Here is a 19,623-nt window from a genome sequence, read left to right as displayed (position 1 = left end):
ATAAGTAAACCTCACTTTCCATTATGAAAAGTTGGGTGCTCTTACACTAAAAAAAAGAGTCATACAACAGTTTAAAATTTATTGGATCTGCAACAAAGTACAATTAGTCACATGGAAAATACTCAATACATACGTAAATTAAAATACAAGGAGGAAACAATTCTTGAACCTGGTTCTGTCAATATAGTGTGGTTCAGTGCAACATCTCCTGGCATGGTGTTTTATCCAGAAGATGGATGATATGCTGTAAACTTCTTTAAAAAGTACAGACTTAAGTACTGACTACCCCTAAGTAATATAGCAGGGGACATCTTTTCCACACCTGCAAGATTTAGACCAGTGTGAAGTCTTGCAAAAAGTACATAACTCAGCTATAAATTTACATTGCAATGGTGTAATCATGGAAGAGTTTGTACTTTCACACATCTACAGGAAAGGACCACTATACTTCCTTCCACTGCTTGTGATTCATTCAACATTGTTTGTTTTTAAGCTGGTTGCAAGTCTTCCCTTAAAAATATCCCACATACCCATGATCAATAAAATCAAGCTTTAAAACTCTTAACTATTTTAGATGTTTACTCCTCTAGAAAAATAGGACATTTGAGTTGTCATTAGGAACTTGAGACTTTCATAAGCACTGAGTACTTTAAGAGAAGAGGTCTATCCCTCACTTCTAATAAGATCATTAAAAGTCACTTGAATTAACAATATACTTTAACTCTTATTCAGTGCTGGAAAATCTTAGCCTAATCTTGAAAGGAAGGTGAGAGACTATTTTACCATATTACACCACTCACTTTTACTAAAGGAGCAAATGGTGCGTTCTGTTTGTCCTCAAAAGCAGCACTATACTGCTGCAACCTTGCGGTTAGTACTGTACATGGGTTGTCAGAATGAGTCTGTTGCTGCCACACTTAGTTTCATTAAAACTTAATATGATCAAATATTGGTTTGGCTTATACCGTTTTTTTTCTTCACATATCAAAGCTGCAGAAGTTTAGACTGAGCCAAAATGGTCCTGTTGTAATAATAAAGCCCTAAGAAAGGCAGCAGGTTGTATAGTTAACTCCTTGTGAGCAAAATCCCTGCCCTAAAACTATGCAACCTACTACCTCTTCCTAGGAGCCCACTGTTTCTTCTGCAGTTCTTCTATTTAGCAGCTGCACTGTGAAATCAGCTGTTAACTTTTATTGCAGTTTCTTTTGACTTTGTTTCAGACATGCATATATTGTGACATTTTACATTCATTTATACTTCCAGGTAACTTCAGCTTTATTTCACTATATTTGGTAATATTGTTTAAGTCAGGAATGGTAGATCAGTTACAAAAGTTGTCTCTAGACTAAAAACCCCGATGACTGATATACTGCTTCAGTTTTACCTTAATTACCACTTGTTCAGTCAGAACAGCCTCTAAAATGATCACTTATCAGGTAGCTCCTTCTCCCACACAACAAACTAGTCAGGGTTTAACCATTTTAGGCAATGAGAAAACAAGTTTGAGCCTATGCCATTTAAAAAAATAAATAAAATGTAACCAGCTCAGATTTATTGGGTAAAGAAAACCTTCTGGGGCTCATAACCCCCCAAGAAGCTTAAAACAAGCATCAGGGGATCATAGCCATCCTACACTGTTTGGGATTACCCTCCCATTTAGTAAGGTGCAAAGAAAAAGTGGAGAACCACTAACTTAATTTCACTTCCTACCATTGGGGGGGAGGAGAAGTGGAGGGAGACAGAAGTGTTTACACAGGATAGTACTGCTGAAGCCATTTTCTCCCAAATCAGTTCACTGGCTACTTGGGCTACATGCTGTCAGGGCAGCCATGAATTTCAAAACTTGTGTAGCTGTCTGACCAATTGAAGTCAAGATTAGTAATGCAACAGAACACACTTGAAAGACCATTTGTATATAAAAATCAGCAATATATCACTCACCTTTGAAAAAAATTCAGCATAGTAGCCAAATGCAATGTTAGTGTGTGCCACATTAGCATTTAGTGCTGTAAATCCAGCCACTTAATCACCTGATATTGTACAGGCTTGAGTGAAAGTCCACTCACCAACTGTAAACTCAGGATGCTCAGCTAGCATGCAAAGGAACTGCAGATTTTTTTTTACTCCTCGGGGAAGGCAATAGATTGTATAGTTATCTCCTGAACAGGGTAAAATAACTACCCTACAACTATACAATCTACTACCTCACTCCGCTAGAGAAATTTGTACGCAACAGTCCTAGTTTCAGGAAATATAGCTTAGCTGCACAGCTATTCAACTCTGAACAAGTTTTATCTTAATGGCACCAAATACCACCACTAGTATTTTGCTTAATTAGAAATTAAACAACTTTAGTTTTTAAATGACCCCATGCAATATACAGTTAGAATGAAATCTATTCTTCCATACCTGTGCTGATCCCCTGAAGAGAATTTTAAAAAATTTAACTTGAAAATCAGAATGGTAAAGAAACTGACTTTCCAGGGATAAACAAATTCAGACATACATATCAACTCTGCTATGCTACAGAAATGTATTTCCTCTGCCCAGAAGCCCTTTGAACTAGAGAAGATCTGAAGAACTGGACAATAAGCTTTTAAAGTGAAAGATCTGACATTGCTGATTTTCTGCTGCTTTAGGAAAGACAGTAGATTGTATAGTTATCTCCCAGTTGTGGGTATGACCCTAAAACTATACAACCTACTACCTCATCCCACAGTGCAGGCATCTTCTTAGTTCAGATGTAGAGGAAATGTTGTTTTACCAGAGACAAGTTAGCTGCAAGACAGCATCTATATTATACATAACAGTTTACCACAGAGAAAGCTTCCCCTTGCTTCATGCAACAAGTTACTTAGAAAGACTTTGACCTCAGACTTTTTTAAAATTATACCAACCATTAGGGGCTCTCAAAACTTCACCTCTGGATAGACAGCAAGATGCAGAGCAAGAAAGGTATCTAAAACTCAATTCTCTTTTAAAAATGTGAGTTAAATTACGTAGATGTAATCTCAAATCTTCCATAGATGTAATCTCAAATCTGAAAGTAGAAGAAAGACAGTCTGTCAGAAATCTTACATACAGACCTACATCACTTATTCCTCATGAATTAATAGCAACAGTGAAACCTGAAAATCATGGTTTTCTTCAGCCAATTTTCCTAGTTGTACCAGTGTAAGGGCTTAATGCCTATAATCTAGACCAAATACAAAATGTAACACTATGAACTACCAATATTTTAAACTGATTTAGCGTATGGCAGTTAAATGCTAACTTTAAATCTAACAGCACAAAAGTACGACTTTGCAGTATCTCGGTGAGCAAATTGTTACTGTAGATCTTAAATTACCGTATATGCTTGATCATAAGCCGGTTCATTTATAAGCCACCACCCCCCCCGGGATGGATAAGTAAAAATGGAAACTTTTTATAACCTGTTCATAAGCCGACCCTATAATTCGGGGGTCAGCAAACTTTGGCTCCCGGGCCAGGATAAGCCGCTGGTGGTCTGAGATGGTTTGTTTACCTCAAGCGTCCGCAGGCACAGAGGTAAACCTAAGTAAACAAAGTGTCCCGGTGCGCCAGCTGCTTACCCTGACAGGCCAGGACAGCAACTGATGGGGAATTTTTTTTTGGGGGGGTGGGGGGGAAGCTGGGAGTCAAGGGAATAACCCCTGTGACCACTCCCCACATGACCCTAGCCCGGGACCCCCACACTCTCCCCCATCCCATCCCTTCTTATCTGGGGAGGGCCAGGGGAGGATGTCTCTGACCTGGCTGGAGCTGCTCCGGCAGGTTGGGCAGCGCGAGCGCGGCCGCAGCATGCTCCGGCGGGCTGGGCCGGGCGGCGTGGCCGCAGCGTGCTCTGGGGATGGGGCCGAGCGGCACAGCTGCAGCTGCTTTGGAGGCTGGGGGGAGAGAAGTGTGGCCAGAAGTGGAGAGACTCTGGCCCCACCTCTTCCCTTCTCTCTCTGCTGCCTCTCCTTGCCCCCTCTGTTGGGGGGAGGGGCTGTGTCCCACCTCTCCCTCTCTATACCCGTTCATAAGCCGACCCCCACCTCTGGTGCTTCCCTTTTTACTAAAAAAATTCGGCTTATGAACGAGAATATATGGTAAGTTCTTGGAGGCAGAAACTAGCACAATATAGCTTTGATTCTGATTGGGCCCCTCTAGGCGCTACAATATTAGTTCAACTTATTTCTCCAAAAGCAACTTAAATGTATTTAAGTTTACAATGAATGAATTAGTACATCTTGTCTGCCTTTTTTAAAAGTTAAAGCCAGTTTCCACACTAGCACTTCAGTTGACCATGATCCTGAACAAATTTGGGGGGAGGAAAAAACAAAAAATGTGTGCCAGGCAGATATGTATGGTTTAGAATCCAATGCTTGGCAAAGGTAGCTTGAAAACAGGGAATTGGGAGGAAAGCGGATTTATATTTGGAAAAACAATTAACAGCCTGAAGTATGTATTTAGCAGTGCAGCTTTTAAACAATTCAAATACATTTACTAGTTTTTCTTCACAATTCTAATTTAAGATTCTCAGACAAGTCTTCAAACAAAGCCTTAACAGAAGAGCTCCCAACACGTTAATGTCCTTGCCAAAAAAAATTACAACCCATGATCCAGTGCATTTATATACAAACAGATGACATTATTCCTCCATGAACAGCAAACATAAAAGCAAAAGTTTCCAAAATTCTTCAATGCTGTACCTTCATTTGTACAAATATTGACAATGAATTTTATTGGATTGCTTTTAAGAGTCTGCCATGGATTAGCATAAACCCCAGATCTACTTTCATGAACCTTATTCCTGTCATAATTTAATTTTTAAGTATTTCATTGCACAGATGGGCATAAGCAGTTGGTCCTAATTCCCAAAACGGAAATAAATTTCAACAGTAGCACTGGGAGAAGATGCAGACGCGGCAGGTAAACAAACCGGCCCAGCCTGCCAGGGAGCATGTGCCAAAGGTTGCAGATCCCTGCTCTAGACTCCAGTAGGTTTAATGAAATCCAAGATGCATAACAAATCTGCAAAAGCACGTCTACATTTCTACACTACACCCTTAAAATCCAAAGCTGTATAGAGAGTTTTAAATGCTTCTAAAATTGTTCACAACAAACATTTACATGGCAACATAGCATACCAAAAACACGAACTATAAGACAGTAAAACTGCATTACTGGAAGCCCATTGCTCTAACTCTCATACACAAAGTAGACACTTATTGGAAGTTTATATTGTAAATGTTGTTGAAACCAGTGTGGCATTTTCATAATTTTAAATTACAGAAGTTAAGACAACATATTGGTAACCACAAAAAGCATGCAAGGCTCTGCCTTAGTTTTACTTCTGTAGCTACAAAATTCCCATATTAACTTGTAACAAGAAATTGGAGAGGGGAAATGATTTGCAGCCTCCCATCACCAGACTAACTTGCTGTTCCTCAATATACAAGTGCCTGTAGTTGCTTTCAAATCAATGTAAGAAAAAACATTTCCCCCATACAGGCACTTTTTGGTATTAAGTTTGTCAGACAAACGGTACCTGAGCAAGGATGTAATGAAATTAAACTCTAATATAGTACTTTTATAATGCATTCTGTCCTAGGGTCTTAAAGCACTTTAACGAAATCTCAAATACCAGCATGAGTATATTCATTCCTCATTTTACCAATGAGGAAGATGCCATTGGTCATCATACAGCAAGCCAGAATGGGATGTAGACTCAGTGTGACTCCAAGTTTTATAATCTATTCATCAGATTATGCTTCAAGATAATAGCTGTTGATTACATGCTGCAATAACCGGCCACGGACGGATGGTAGGGCAGCCACCACTCATTTTCTTCACTGTTTTGAGCTATACATTTAATCCAACATATATCAATGCTAACCTCCATTTGAATGGCAAAAGCATTCTATGTTTGTTATATTATCCAGTTGTGAAAATAAATATGCATCACAAGATACTGAAGTAAAGTCCATTTTTTCAAAATGATTGTAAATGGGTTTCAGTGGCCTTTAAATCTTAATGAATTTTATTCTTAATGAAAAACACTCTTTTGGACTATAATTTAAAAAAGTTCTCTGCTTTCTAGAAGCCCAGTATTTTTTAATCCTCTGATGGGTGAAGTTGTGGATTAATTCTCAGTTTTTATTCCAAAAAAGTTCCTATAAATTCCAATTTCCTTTTCCTAAGGAGAGACTTAGAATTTACTGTTCCTGACTGGAACTATTGTGGCATTTTTAAAGAGCAGTGCAATATAGAATTGATGACTTCCTCTTCCCCAAACCAGATGAAAGAATTAAATAGAGAATTTTTTGTATTTTGGAAGTTTAGCAAATATAACTTCCAGAAAATGACAACCACATTTTAAAATCTCAAGAAGTTTTATAGCAAATGTCTTTATATATGTTTATGAAATGCAGGCAGACTAAGAACTCAATGTAACAACAAAATTCAAGTTCTAAAAAAAAAAAAAAAAAAGAATAATCAGGCGTTTGGACTTTCAATTTGTATTTGTACTGTTAGTTACCTCAGTTTGAGATGCACAAGTAGTAAATACCTACAGTACAAGCAGTCACACCTGTAAGTTTTGCATTCTATAGTCAACTAGTGATTGTCACATTTAGTTATAGTATATTTTAAATTCACTGAAATAAGCGAAATGCAAATTCCACAGGTCTTAATCTTCACAACTACAGAAGTGAAGAAGTATGGTACTGTACTGAATAAGCAAGATAAAATGGATTCATTTATATTTTCATATAGGACCAACCAGGTGCAATGGGCAAGTTTACTGCTCATTACTCTGCTCCAATGGGAGTTGCCTGTGGTCACCAGGTACGGCTTCTCCCCTGCATATAACTTTACCAGGTGGACAATCTACCAAAATCCCAGATCTCCCCATTACAGCTGCAATAGTCAGAAGAAGTGAATTCAGGGCATCCTAGTCTCCACCAGACCAGCAGGATTTCCTCTAGAACAGAGTTCTAAACTTCCAATCGGGGCTTTAATTTCAGTCCCAGATCTCCTCTAGAGCAGCAGCTCTACAGTACATTAAAACCTCAGAGTTAAACACCAGAATTATGAACTAACCAGTCACCCACACCCCTTATTTGCACACTTCTGGTTCTAATCAGGCAGCAACAGAGGGGAAAAAAAGCAAATACAATGCAGTACTGTGTTAAACGTAAACTACTAAAAAAATAAAGGTAAAATAGCATTTTTCTTCTGCATAGTAAAATTTCAAAGCTGTATTAAGTCAATGTTCAGTTGTAAGCTTTTGAAAGAACAACTCTAACGTTTTGTTCCATTACGAACATTTCAGAGTTATGAACAACCTCCATTCCCGAGTTGTTCATAGCCAGAGTAGAACCTGAGTTGAGCTCCCACAAATCCAGCCACTCTTCACAGTGCCACTGGGACTCATTTGCACAGCAGGTCCCACCTGACGATTGCTTCGGTTATTATTGGGACTTGTTTTTTACTTGAAAGATGGATAAGGAACAGGTTAAAGGGGAGACTACAATGGGTCGTACGGAAAGGTGAACTGTCAGGCTGGAGGGAGGTTAGTAGTGGAGTTCCTCAGGGATCAGTTTTGGGACTAATTTATTTAATCTTTTTATTACTAATCTTGGCACAAAAAGCGGGAATGTGCGAATAAAGCTTGCAGATGACACAAAGCTGGGAGGTACTGCCAATACAGAGAAGGACCGGGATATCATACAGGAAGATCTGGATGACCTTGTAAACTGAAGAAATAGTAATAGGATGAAATTGAATAGTGAAAAGTGCAAGGTCATGCATTTAGGGATTAATAACAAGATTTTTTGTTATAAGCTGGGGACACATCAGTTGGAAGTAACAGAGGAGAAGGACCTCGGAGTATTGGTTGATCACAGGATGACCATGATCCGCCAATGTGATATGGTCGTGAAAAAAGCTAATGCGATCTTGGGATGCATCAGGCGAGGTATTTCCAGTAGAGATAAGGAGGTGTTATACAAGTACCATTATATAAGGCATTGGTGAGACCTCATCTGGAATATTGTGTGCAGTTCTGGTCTCCCATGTTTAAGAAGGATGAATTCAAACTGGAACAGGTACAGAGAAGGGCTACTAGGATGATCCGAGCAATGGAAAACCTGTCTTAGAAAGGAGACTCAAAGAGCTTGGCTTGTTTAGCCTAACCAAAAGAAGGCTGAGGGGAGATATGATTGCTCTCTATAAATATATCAGAGGGATAAATACCAGGAAGGGAGAGGAATTATTTAAGCTCAGTACCAATGTGGACACAAGAACAAGTGGCTATAAACTGACCATCAGGAAGTTTAGACTTGAAATTAGATGAAGGTTTCTAACCATCAAAGGAGTGAAGTTCTGGAACAGCCTTCCAAGGGGAGCAAAAGACATATCTGGCTTCAAGACTAAGCTTGATAAATTTATGGACGGGATGATATGATGAGATAGCCTAATTTTGGCAATTAATTGATCTTTGGCTATTAGCAGTAAATATGCCCAATGGCCTGTGATGGGATGTTAGATGAGGTGGGATCTGAGTTACTACAGAGAATTCTTTCCTGGGTGTCTGGCTGGTGAGTCTTGCCCACATGCTCAGGGTTTAGCTGATCGCCATATTTGGGGTTGGGAAGGAATTTTCCTCCAGGGCAGATTAGCAGAGGCCCTGGGGGGTTTTCCACCTTCCTCTGCAGCGTGAGGCACAGGTCACTTGCTGGAGGATTCTCTGCACCTTGAAGTCTTTAATCCACGATTAGAGGATTTCAATAGCTCAGACATAGGTTAGGGGTTTGATACAGGAGTGGCTGGGTGAGATTCTGTGGCCTGCATCATGCAGGAGGTCAGACTAGAAGATCATAATAGTCCCTTCTGACCTTAATGTCTATGATTCTACAGCTAATTTTTCACTGAGCTTTCAGAATACATTTAAAATTCTAATATACAGACTGTAATCTTATGTGGGGAATTGATCTGCTTATATTATGAGACTTGCTAAAATGTGTAGGCTTAAGTTTTAAAAAGCTGAATTATTTGCTTATGTTATTTATCTTTTGTTTAATCTGTGTCTTCCTACATTACAACCTAAGACACTAATAGCTCATGCCCACCAACACATTCTCCCAATTGTGAAAAAGGGAAACTGGACCCAGGAAATGGTTGCTGCTAGTGTATTTTCAGCTCTTACAACTCTGGAGATGACAAGGTATAGAAATTTCTAAGAAAAAATTCTAGTGAAGTTCCATTTAATCTTATCTAGGACCTTGGAATGGTGACACTGCTCTGTTTCCATATCCAATTTTCAACTCAGGAGTAGCAGTTACAAAGTGGTTTGAGTATTGGCCTGCTAAACCCAGGGTTGAGAGTTCAATCCTTGAGGGGGCCACTTAGGGATCTGTGGCAAAATCAGTACTTGGTCCTGCTAGTCCCACTGAAGACAATTGGACTATACATGGTGAATAGAGTTATGTATTTGCTTCGGTGTTTACAACATCAGGACATTAATTTTCACTTTTTTGCTGTAGTAAATTTTGTACAACTCAAAATACTCCAACTAGTGGCGCTTTACAGTATTTATAATGTAGCATATGAATTTTAAAGTAAAGTCTCAATAGCACAAGTTTTCAAATAGATTTACAAAGTCTAAATCTGATTTAAATCAATGGTTCAAAGTGACTGTATCAAAGCATTTTACATTGCAATCATTCACTGAAATTAGAAGTAAACAGGAATATCTGATATTGAGGTCTGTCTCTCTAAGAATTGAGGGGTACCTGCGCCAGGAGTACTAGACATGTTTGTAGATCAAGGATTTACAAAAACAAAATTAGAAAGTCACTATTGCCTACTGTACCCAACAAACTTTAAAAAGCTGTTAACTTCAGTGTATTACTTCTAGGGTAGTAAACAATCTGTTGGCCAGATATTGATACATGCTGCCTGTCCACTACATGCTATAGACCAAGCTAGGCAACCTATGGCACACATGCCAAAGGCGGCACACGAGCTGATTTTCAGTGGCACTCACATTGCCCGGATCCTAACCACCATTCCGGGGAGCTCTACATTTTAATTTAATTTTAAATGAAGCTTCTTATTTACTTTACATACAACAATAGTTTAGTTATACATTACAGACTTATAGAAAGAGACCTTCTAAAAACTTTAATATGTATTATTGGCACATGAAACCTTAAATTAGAGTGAATAAATGAAGACTCAGCACACCACTTCTGAAAGGTTGCTGACTCCTGCTATAGATCAAATCTCTTCAAACAAAATTATACATTAACCTAAATATCTGTAATAACTTCATGTACAAGTGATAATGCTATGGTCAGAAAAGTAGACAACACACCTTGATGCCCAAATCTTTGCTTCGTTTACTTAAAGGCAATATAATCAAGGTTTGAAGAACGAATCTCAGAGTCCTGCCTTCTAATCAAACAGCTCTGCTAGTAACTTGCTGTATAACTTTCAAGTCATTTAATCTGTACTTCATTTTACCATCTGTAAAATGGATGCAAGTGTTTACCTACCTCCAGAGGTTGAGACTGTTTTACAGACATGGAGGGCCTAGAGGCCATAGGTTTTTTTCTAGCAATACAACAGCAAGCATGCAAGAAGCAATCTAATTTTATCTGCTGTATCAAAATCACCAGCTACTCCTAACTCCAAGACCATAAACCAGGGGTGGCCAACCTGATCCTGAGAAGGAGCCAGACTTTACCAATGTGCATTGCTAAAGAGCCACCATAATACATCAGCAGCCCCCCCATCAGCTCCCCCGCCCCACTCCCAGCGCCTCCTACCCACTGGCAGCCCCGCCCATCAGTTGTTTCGTGGCATGCAGGAGGCTCTGAAGAGGGAGGCGCGAGGGCACCGCAGGCTCAGAGAAGGGGGCGGGAAGGGGTGGAGTAGGGGCAGGGCCTCTGGCAGAGCCAGAGGTTGAGCAGTGAGCACCCCCGGCACATTGGAAAGTTGGCGCCTGTAGCTCCAGCCCCAGAGTCGGTGTCTATACAAGGAGCCGCATATTAACTGCTCCAGAGCCACAGGTTGGCCACCCCTGCCATAAACTATTGAAGGTAGGTTATGTATATAGCAAAGAGAACCAATTAGATACCAGGTTGAGCATGCAGTGCTGATGCTGGAACAAACATTTTAATTTGTAAACAAACATGTTTGACATAACTGAAATAAAAGTACAGAACAAAGCACTGTTTTTTCTAACTACAACCACTCCAAATTATTGCCCAGTTTTTACATAAACCACTGACATTGCTGATCTCACTATCATTTAGAATCAACTGTTATAATAATACAGTCTTCCACTGACCAGAAGAAGTTTGCCATTTCCTTTTTTAGCTATCTGAAGAACTACAGCATTCTGAACCACTGTCTTTCACAGAACAATTAGAGTGCCAGTTATGTATTCCCCCTGAAATGTCTGTTTCATTATGCATGTGTTTCCATTATGATGATATGTACTCCCTTGATGGGGAATGTTTACTTCATCATATCAAATATCAATTGTTTACTTCTGATATTTAATCCCCCACCTGATATGCTTTTCAGAAGGTGGTGTATTAAGAGAGAAATTTAATAAAGAGAAAAGCATGAGTTGGACTTATGCCTGAATCAAAATTAAGGTGTCATTCTTTTAAAAGACATTGTAACAAGATGTCCACATGCATCCTTATGTTTTCCTACTTCATTCCCTTGTGTTCTTCTGTGAGTATTAACCCCTGAGAAAAATAGTTGATTTGTTCCCATTAACATAGCAGTTGTCTCACACATATCCCTAGGTTAATTTCAGGTGTCAATATAAACTGATTAGAGGACTGAATAATTAAAGGTTTAACAATGACAAATAGACCCACAACTATTTCACATTTGGGGACAATATATACCTTCAAGTCAGCGGCACTGCTATGGGTACCCACATGGCCCCCCACTATGCCAACATTTTTATGGCTGACTTAGAACAACGTTTCCTTAGCTCTCATCCCCTAACGCCCCTACTCTACTTGCGCTACATTGATGACATCTTCATCATCCGGACCCATGGAAAAGAAGCCCTTGAGGAATTCCACCATGATTTCAACAATTTCCATCCCACCATCAACCTCAGCCTAGACCAATCCACACAAGCGGTCCATTTCCTGGACACTACTGTGCTAATAAGCGATGGTCACATAAACACCACCCTATACCAGAAACCTACTGACTGCTATACTTACCTACATGCCTCCAGCTTCCATCCAGGACACCACATGATCCATTGTCTAAAGCCAAGCTCTAAGATACAACCGCATTTGTCTCTGTCTGAGGGGTTGGAACAAACACCTACAAGATCTCTATCAAGCATTCTTAAAACTACAATACCCACCTGCTGAAGTGAAAAAACAGATTGACAGAGCCACAAGAGTACCCAGAAGTCACCTACTACAGGACATGCCCAACAAAGAAAACAACAGAACTAGCCGTCACCGTCAGCCCCCAACTAAAACGTCTCCAGCGCATCATCAAAGATCTACAACCTATCCTGAAAGATGATCCCTCGCTCCCACAGATCTTGGGAGACAGACCAGTCCTTGCTTACAGACAGCCCCCCAACCTGAAGCAAATACTCACCAGCGACCACAGAACAAAAACACTAACCCACGAACCTATCCTTGCAACAAAGCCCAATGCCAACTCTATCCACATATTTATTCAAATGACATCATCATAGGACCTAATCACATTAGCCACGCCACCAGGGGCTCATTCACCTGCACATCTACCAATGTGATATATGCCATCATGTGCCAGCAATGCCCCTCGGCCATGTACATTAGCCAAACCGGACAGTCTCTATGCAAAAGAATAAATAGACACAAATATGACATCAGGAATTATAATATTCAAAAACCAGTAGGAGAACACTTCAGCCTCTCTGGCCATTCAGTAACAGACTTAAAGGTGGCAATTTTGCAACAGAAAAGCTTCAAAAACAGACTCCATCAAGAAACTGCTGAGCTTGAATTAACATGCAAACTAGATACCATTAACTTGGGTTTGAACAGAGACTGGGAGTGGCTGGGTCATTACACATATTGAATCTATTTCTCCATGTTAAATATCTTCACACCTTCTTGTCAACTGTCTAAAATGGGCCATCTTGATTATCACTACAAAACATTTTCCCCCCCCTCCTGCTGATAATAGCTCATCTTACTTAATTAGTCTCTTACAGTTGGTATGCTACTTCCACTTTTTCATGTTTTCTGTGTGTATGTATATGTGTGTGTGGTGTATATATCTTCTTACTATATGTTCCATTCTATGCATCTGATGAAGTGGGCTGTAGCCCACGAAAGCTTATGCTCAAATAAATTTGTTAGTCTCTAAGGTGCCACAAGTATTCCTGTTCTTTTTGCAGACATTTAAGTGGGATTCACAAAGGTACTCGGGTGCTTAACTCTCACTGATTTCAGTTTTCAGGTAGAGGTGCAGCAATCCATAACACAATTTAACTTTTCTATTGATCTTTACAGCTCCTGGAATGTCTCTTGTAAATTTTCTAAGGTACTTCAAATCCGAAGGGATCTTCCAACTACTAGTTAAAAATTAAGGGGAAATTAGAAGGCATTTGTCAAATGGAAACTAAAACAAGAATGATTTCTACTGCTCTGAAAAATCGTGTAAGTACTCAATTATTGTACCAATCCTCTCCAATCTTCACATGCAAGATAATTACATTTTAGTCTTTTCAAGTAACCTATGCAACCTCTTAATTTGTATGCTGTTCATATATATAGCAGGCTAACACCCCATACAAAAAGTGTGATAATTAGCACGTTATAAATCAAAATACTATAAAATGAAGTCCTAAAGAATTTAGAAGCTCCCTTTAATTCTAACTAGTGTTTCAAGATAAGGGCTAGAATAGGACGATAAAACAATTGAAGTGCAATCTTTAGCAAACTTGATAAATTTTCAGTAATAAATTACAAGACCTTCACTATGACAATGTTAAATGGTTGTTCGGTAACCGCCCTTCCAGTAATCCTTATTGTAATCAGAATTGAATAATTGAGAACTTGAGATAACAACAATTTGTGAATGGCATTCTCTGGAGACTATACCTAAATAAGCCTATACCAAAATTAATGTAACCATCAATATATAAAATATTATGACAAACAGATCAAGCCAAATTTGACTATAGGAACCATTTATTAGACATCTGTTAAAGTGAAGTCCCAATTGCTGGATTTTTTCCTATATCTTGGGATTTTAGGATACATTCACCTCTACTGTAAAGAATCAGAAGTTCAATAAAAATAAAATCATTAAATGCTTTTTGAAGTACAAAAATTCATAATTCTGCTCAACAAATGCTATCTCAAACCCCACAGCAGAATTTGATCCAACTTTTCATGATCAATTTTATTCTTTAGGCACTAAATGTACATTTATGCCCTGCTGGATTCTTTTAAAAAAATATCAAACTAGCACATTTTTAGCATTTTATTTATTTCTCATGACACCTCTTAGGTAAGAGCAAATCTTTTTAATAGATCTGCTTTCCCAAGAATATATTTTTTATAGAGAAATTAGTTATAAATGGAGGCAAGGGGCTATGATGACCTTGAGTCAGAGGGAATTAGTTTACACTTACAATCGATTAAAAATCCTTAAAGAGATTTGAAGAGTAAGCAGTGCAAGAAAATCATTAGTGGTATGTTAATAGCATACACCAAATTCAAGGATTTTATGGTAAGCTAATACAAGGTAATGGCAAGACCTACTTGGTACAATGTTGTTTTGCGCTCTATCCTTTAACAGATTAAAAATATTGACAATTACTAGCCAGGAAGAAAGTTATCCTATGCCACCGCAACTCCTGCAACAGCTACATACTATTTATGTATTTAAATATGAATCAGTCAACTTCTTTTTTAATACAACTTAATATCTCCCTTTGTTGTTACCTCTCTCTCTCACTGGCTTCACAGATGCCTAGAGTCCAAGATCCAAAGGGACTTCTGTGATCATCTAGTCTGACCTCCTGTTAGTTGCAAGCTATAGAACTTCCCCCAAAAAAATTCCTAGGGCATTTTTTTTTTTAAATCCAGTCTTGATTTAAAAATTGCCAGTGATGGAGAATCCACCGCAACCTTTGGTAAATATTTTCAACTCTTAAATTACCCTCACTGTCATTTCCAATCAGAATCTATCTAGCTTCAACTTCCAGCCATTGGATCATGTAACCTTTTCTGTGGACTGAAAAGTCCATTATCAAGTATTTATTCCAGATGTAGATATTTACAGATTAATCAAGTCATGCCACTCTCCTTCCTTCCTCCTTATATTTCCTTATATATAGTAATTTACTCTATGTTTATCTGTTCCAATTCCACACTACCCCACCCCAGTTTAAAAAAAAAAAAAAAATCAATACTCCATTTGCCTCTCTGAACTTATCCTCAGCAGCATTTCCACCAACCTATTCATATGCAGGGCTTCCAAAATTTACCAGACACCTATTTACCAGAAGACAATGAAAATAAAGAGTCCCATTTTCAAGTACAATATCCAGTTGAAGAACCAAGCTCCCACTAGCTGGTCCTTGAATTCCCACCAGTGTACTTCCTCAGTACCCTACTCTTGGGCTCAATCATTTGTAGCCTCTTGGCAATAAGTGTCTGATAAATTTGAAACTCTGCCTTCCCCCAGCTGCAGGAATGGAAAAAGGAGCATTAGTTCATTTCATCAGTCTTATAATTGCAGTATCACACCTGTCATTGTTATCAGTTAACACTTGTTCTTGAATAAATCAGAATTACATTGGAAGCTCTTCTCTCTACAGTTGAGCATAATCCAAATGTTTCTTCTATGAAAGTTACAGCAGCCAATATAAATAGTAGATTGTATGATAAACACTGGTAACTATATTGCAGCAATACCTAATGCAACTGAGAACTATTCCCAATCTCGAATTTATCATTCAAATCGATATGAGATACAAGCAGCTATGCATAATAGCTGCATCCAGACATACTTCAAAATGCTAGTGCTTAAATATGCAACACAATAAAGCCAACCAAAAGTGCAAGGTGCTTAAGCATGGAATTCATTGTGCAAGCAGAAACACCTTTTTTATTTCAAGAAGCCTATACTTACTCCACCAGGTCTGTTTTAAATCCGAGTCACGGCTGTCAATACCTGCAGGTCGTAGCAACAGTGTCAAAGCCTCAAACGTTTTTGGTCAAAACTGTTGAAGCCTAACCAAGAGATAAAGCGCATTAACAGTTCGTTAACTGCTCAAAGGGCACTGCAGTGTAACTCACCTCACCAAGGGTTTTCACATGCGCTTCCCCGTCACTCCATCCCATCGGGCCTTATTAGCTGCGAACTGCCCTTCCCAGCAACAGCATCCTCCTGCCCACCACAGCCGCATGACGCTAGCGACTTCGGCCAAGGGCACCGGGGATGCTGGGTTTCCCAGCGGTCCCCGCAGAGCAGCGAGTCTGGGGCTCACCTGCCTCCCCGCGCCATTAAGGAGGCAGAGCTGAGTCTCCCCGAGAAGGGCCGGGAGCGAAGCGGGGGTGGGCGTCTCAAGCCACCGATCGCTCCGGTCCGGCCGCAGGGGAATCGGCGGCTGCTGTTGCCCGGAGGGTTTCGGGGGAAGAGAGCACCCCCTCCCCGCCAAGGTCTCCCCTGCCCACAAACATGATAGCGGAAGTGACGTTCACAGCCGCTAGCAGTCCTCACAGCCTATCGCTCATGAGAACGGAAACCATACAGCCAATCAGCAGCGCCCGGAGGCGGCACTTCCGGGACTTCACGTTAGTCTGAGGGGGGGGTGAAAAAACCTTAAATGCATAAACACGTGAGCGGAGGGAGACGGTTGCGAGCCCCCACCCGCGGCGGCAGCAGCACCATGGCAGAGCGCGGCCCCGCCGCCCCGGGGAGAAGCCCTGGTTCAGCCCGCCCCACACACGCGGTCGCGCCCCACAGGCAGCAGCCACAAGACGACACGGCCCAGCTGCTGCTTCCTACCGAGCAGGCAGCGCCTAGGGCGAGCCCGGCGTGCAGCCAGCAGGGACCCGCGCGGCGCCTCGCTCCCTGCGGCCGGGCCTCAGGAAGCCCCCATTCTCCCTAGGTCCGCCCGCCCCGCAAGCCTCTACCCGGGCGCTGCTCCCGAGCAATGGCGGCGCCGCAGCCCCATTACCTGCTGCAGGCTGACCCGGAGCGGCGCCCAGGACCCGGATGGAGTCGCTCGTCACGGCTGTCCTGCGGCCGCTCGCCGCGATGCATCATGGGAAGGGGGGGGAAATGTCGCGTCGCCCCACTCATTGGAGAAGGGGCAGGCAGGCACCGCCCCCGGCACGTTTCCGGGGGAGGTAGAGCGACCCGTCCCTCACCGGAGATTCTCCACTCTCATTGGATCGAAGACTGGGTGACACCGCCTCTTTAGAGGAGCCTGGTCTCTCATTGGAGGAGAGCCCCCCGCACACTTACCTACCACCTAATTGGAGGCGAGACTAGGGTGGCTCCAACCCATCGCCGATCGCCATAACTTGGAGGAGGAGCTCAGTTATGAACCGCGATACGCGGCTTCACCTCTGATTCCGCCCCTCCCTCCCCCCAGCCAAAGGGGCTGGAGCTCAGACTCTTCCCTCCGGGGGTTGCAGAGCGGGAGGGGCTCACACACACACCCTGCTGGAGGCAGAGCAAATCCAGAGTGGGCAGCTGCCCTTCTCCAGGGATGCTGGGACAGTTTGTATAGTGGGGGATGCTGAGAGCCATTGAACCAATTAAACCCTATATATAATGGAAACCACTTCAAGCCCAGGGGTGCGGGAGCGCGCACTGCTGCTCTAGCCTATGTCTCCATCCCAGTTTTCCCAAGACAGTCTGTTTGCCGTCCCTCATCCCGTTGAGTTGTCCTGTTAAGAGCCCGGTAATGGGGAGTGTCAGGAAAGCTGTCATTGTCCGAGAACACCTGGGGAAGCAGGACGTTAGCAATCACAGTTCTAAGAATAATAAAATGAAATTTTCATTGTCTAGCATGAATGTCCTGGGATCTACTGTTCTGTAAATTCTGTGACCCTGAATTCCTGCACCTCTGTACGTTCAGAACATGTATTCATAACCAGAATGGCAGGATCTGTCCCTGGGAGCCTTGGTCCAAGCTACAGAGCTGCCTCCCAGTAAACCAAGCCTTTAATCCAAAAAACAGTTTGAGAAACTGGAATGATTGTGTTTTAAATTGATTTGTGCAAAGAGTAATCTGTATGCTGATGTGCAGCACTGCCATAAAAGAACTTCAAACAGGTAGAGGAGCTGATATCACAAGTCTCACTCCTATGTGGTGATGTTGTGTTGCATTATTCTGTATGATGGCAAGAAGGGGAAAATGGGGTCAAGAGAAGAAATATATTCTGAGAGGAGTTAATGTCTCCATCAGCCTAGCAAACGTACATGTGCACGGGCACATATACCCACGTAGTGTACAGCGCTAGGTAGGGCCATATGCCTCATCCACCACAATTCCATTCTATATATGTAGGGCCCTACCAAATTCACAGCCATGAAAAACATGTCATGAACCATGAAATCTGGTCTTTTGTGTGTTTTTAGTCTATACTATACAGATTTCACAGGGAGACCAGTGTTTCTCAAATTAGGGGTCCTGACCTAAAAAGAAGTTGCAGCGGGGGACAAGGTTATTTTAAGGGAGATCGTGGAATTGCCAACCTTACTTCTGTGCTGCCTTCAGAGCTGGCGACCTAAGCGCGGCGGCTGCTGGCCAAGGGCCCAACTCCGAAGGCAGTGCTCTGTCATCAGCAGCACAGAAGTAAGGGTGGAAATACCATACCATGCCACCCTTACTTTTGTGTTGCTGCTGGCGGTGGCTCCACTGTCATACTTCCCCTTTCACAAGCACAGAGTCTGAGTTTAGCAAAAACTTTTAATAAAAGGAGGGAAGTAACTCAGCATTAATTTGGGAGAACACCACAACTAGGGTTCATAAACATAAACCATGAGCAACAGGCCCACCCCCAAGTAAGTTGGGCACTGTCTATTTCCCCTCAGGTTCTTAAGTCCAGCAACCCAAAAGTCCCTTTAATGTTCCCATCCCTTCTCTATACCCCACTCACAATTGCTGTCCTTGGCTGGTGCAGCCCCAGAGTTCAGAGGTTCATCCACAGAATTCACCTCCCATCCTGTGCAGAAGAGGTGGTAAGGAGGCACCTTACACGCCAAGGCACTCGCTCATCACCCCAACAGCTGATTGCCATGCCTCTCAGCAGGGCTCTGCTCTAGCCCTCTCCACCAGCTTCTCTGCTGGCCGCTTACCACACTTCTCTGCCAGCCACCAAACTGGCCACACACCAAGATGTCTTCAGGGCCCCCCACTTAACACAGCTCTCAATGATTTCAGCTGTTAGTGGGGGAGCCTCACTGCTGGTGCACAGTGGGCAATCTCTTGCAATAAACACACTGTCCCAAAGTAGGTCTAATCCTTAAATCCAGGTATCGGTGATTTCAGTTCTGAACAGTAAAAAAAAAAAAAAACCACTCTAAATTAGCTCATTTATT

The 19,623-nt window shown here is 41.6% G+C and overlaps 1 long non-coding RNA gene across 1 annotated transcript; it reads right to left on the bottom strand.

Annotated features, from left to right (window-relative positions):
- Positions 1-65: 65 nt before the first annotated feature.
- LOC117880933 lies at positions 66-17,352 on the bottom strand. Its single transcript, XR_004646643.1, has 3 exons — positions 17,249-17,352; positions 16,198-16,298; positions 66-3,040 (listed from the first exon to the last, which is right to left on the bottom strand). It is a non-coding gene; the product is annotated as an uncharacterized LOC117880933 (long non-coding RNA).
- Between the last annotated feature and the right edge of the window lie 2,271 nt (positions 17,353-19,623).

This window comes from Trachemys scripta, chromosome 7 (assembly GCF_013100865.1).
Source record: "Trachemys scripta elegans isolate TJP31775 chromosome 7, CAS_Tse_1.0, whole genome shotgun sequence".
NCBI classification, from domain to species: Eukaryota; Metazoa; Chordata; order Testudines; family Emydidae; genus Trachemys; species Trachemys scripta.
The sequence above is the reverse complement of the archived record's forward strand: the minus strand, read 5'-3'. Positions and strand labels throughout refer to the sequence as shown.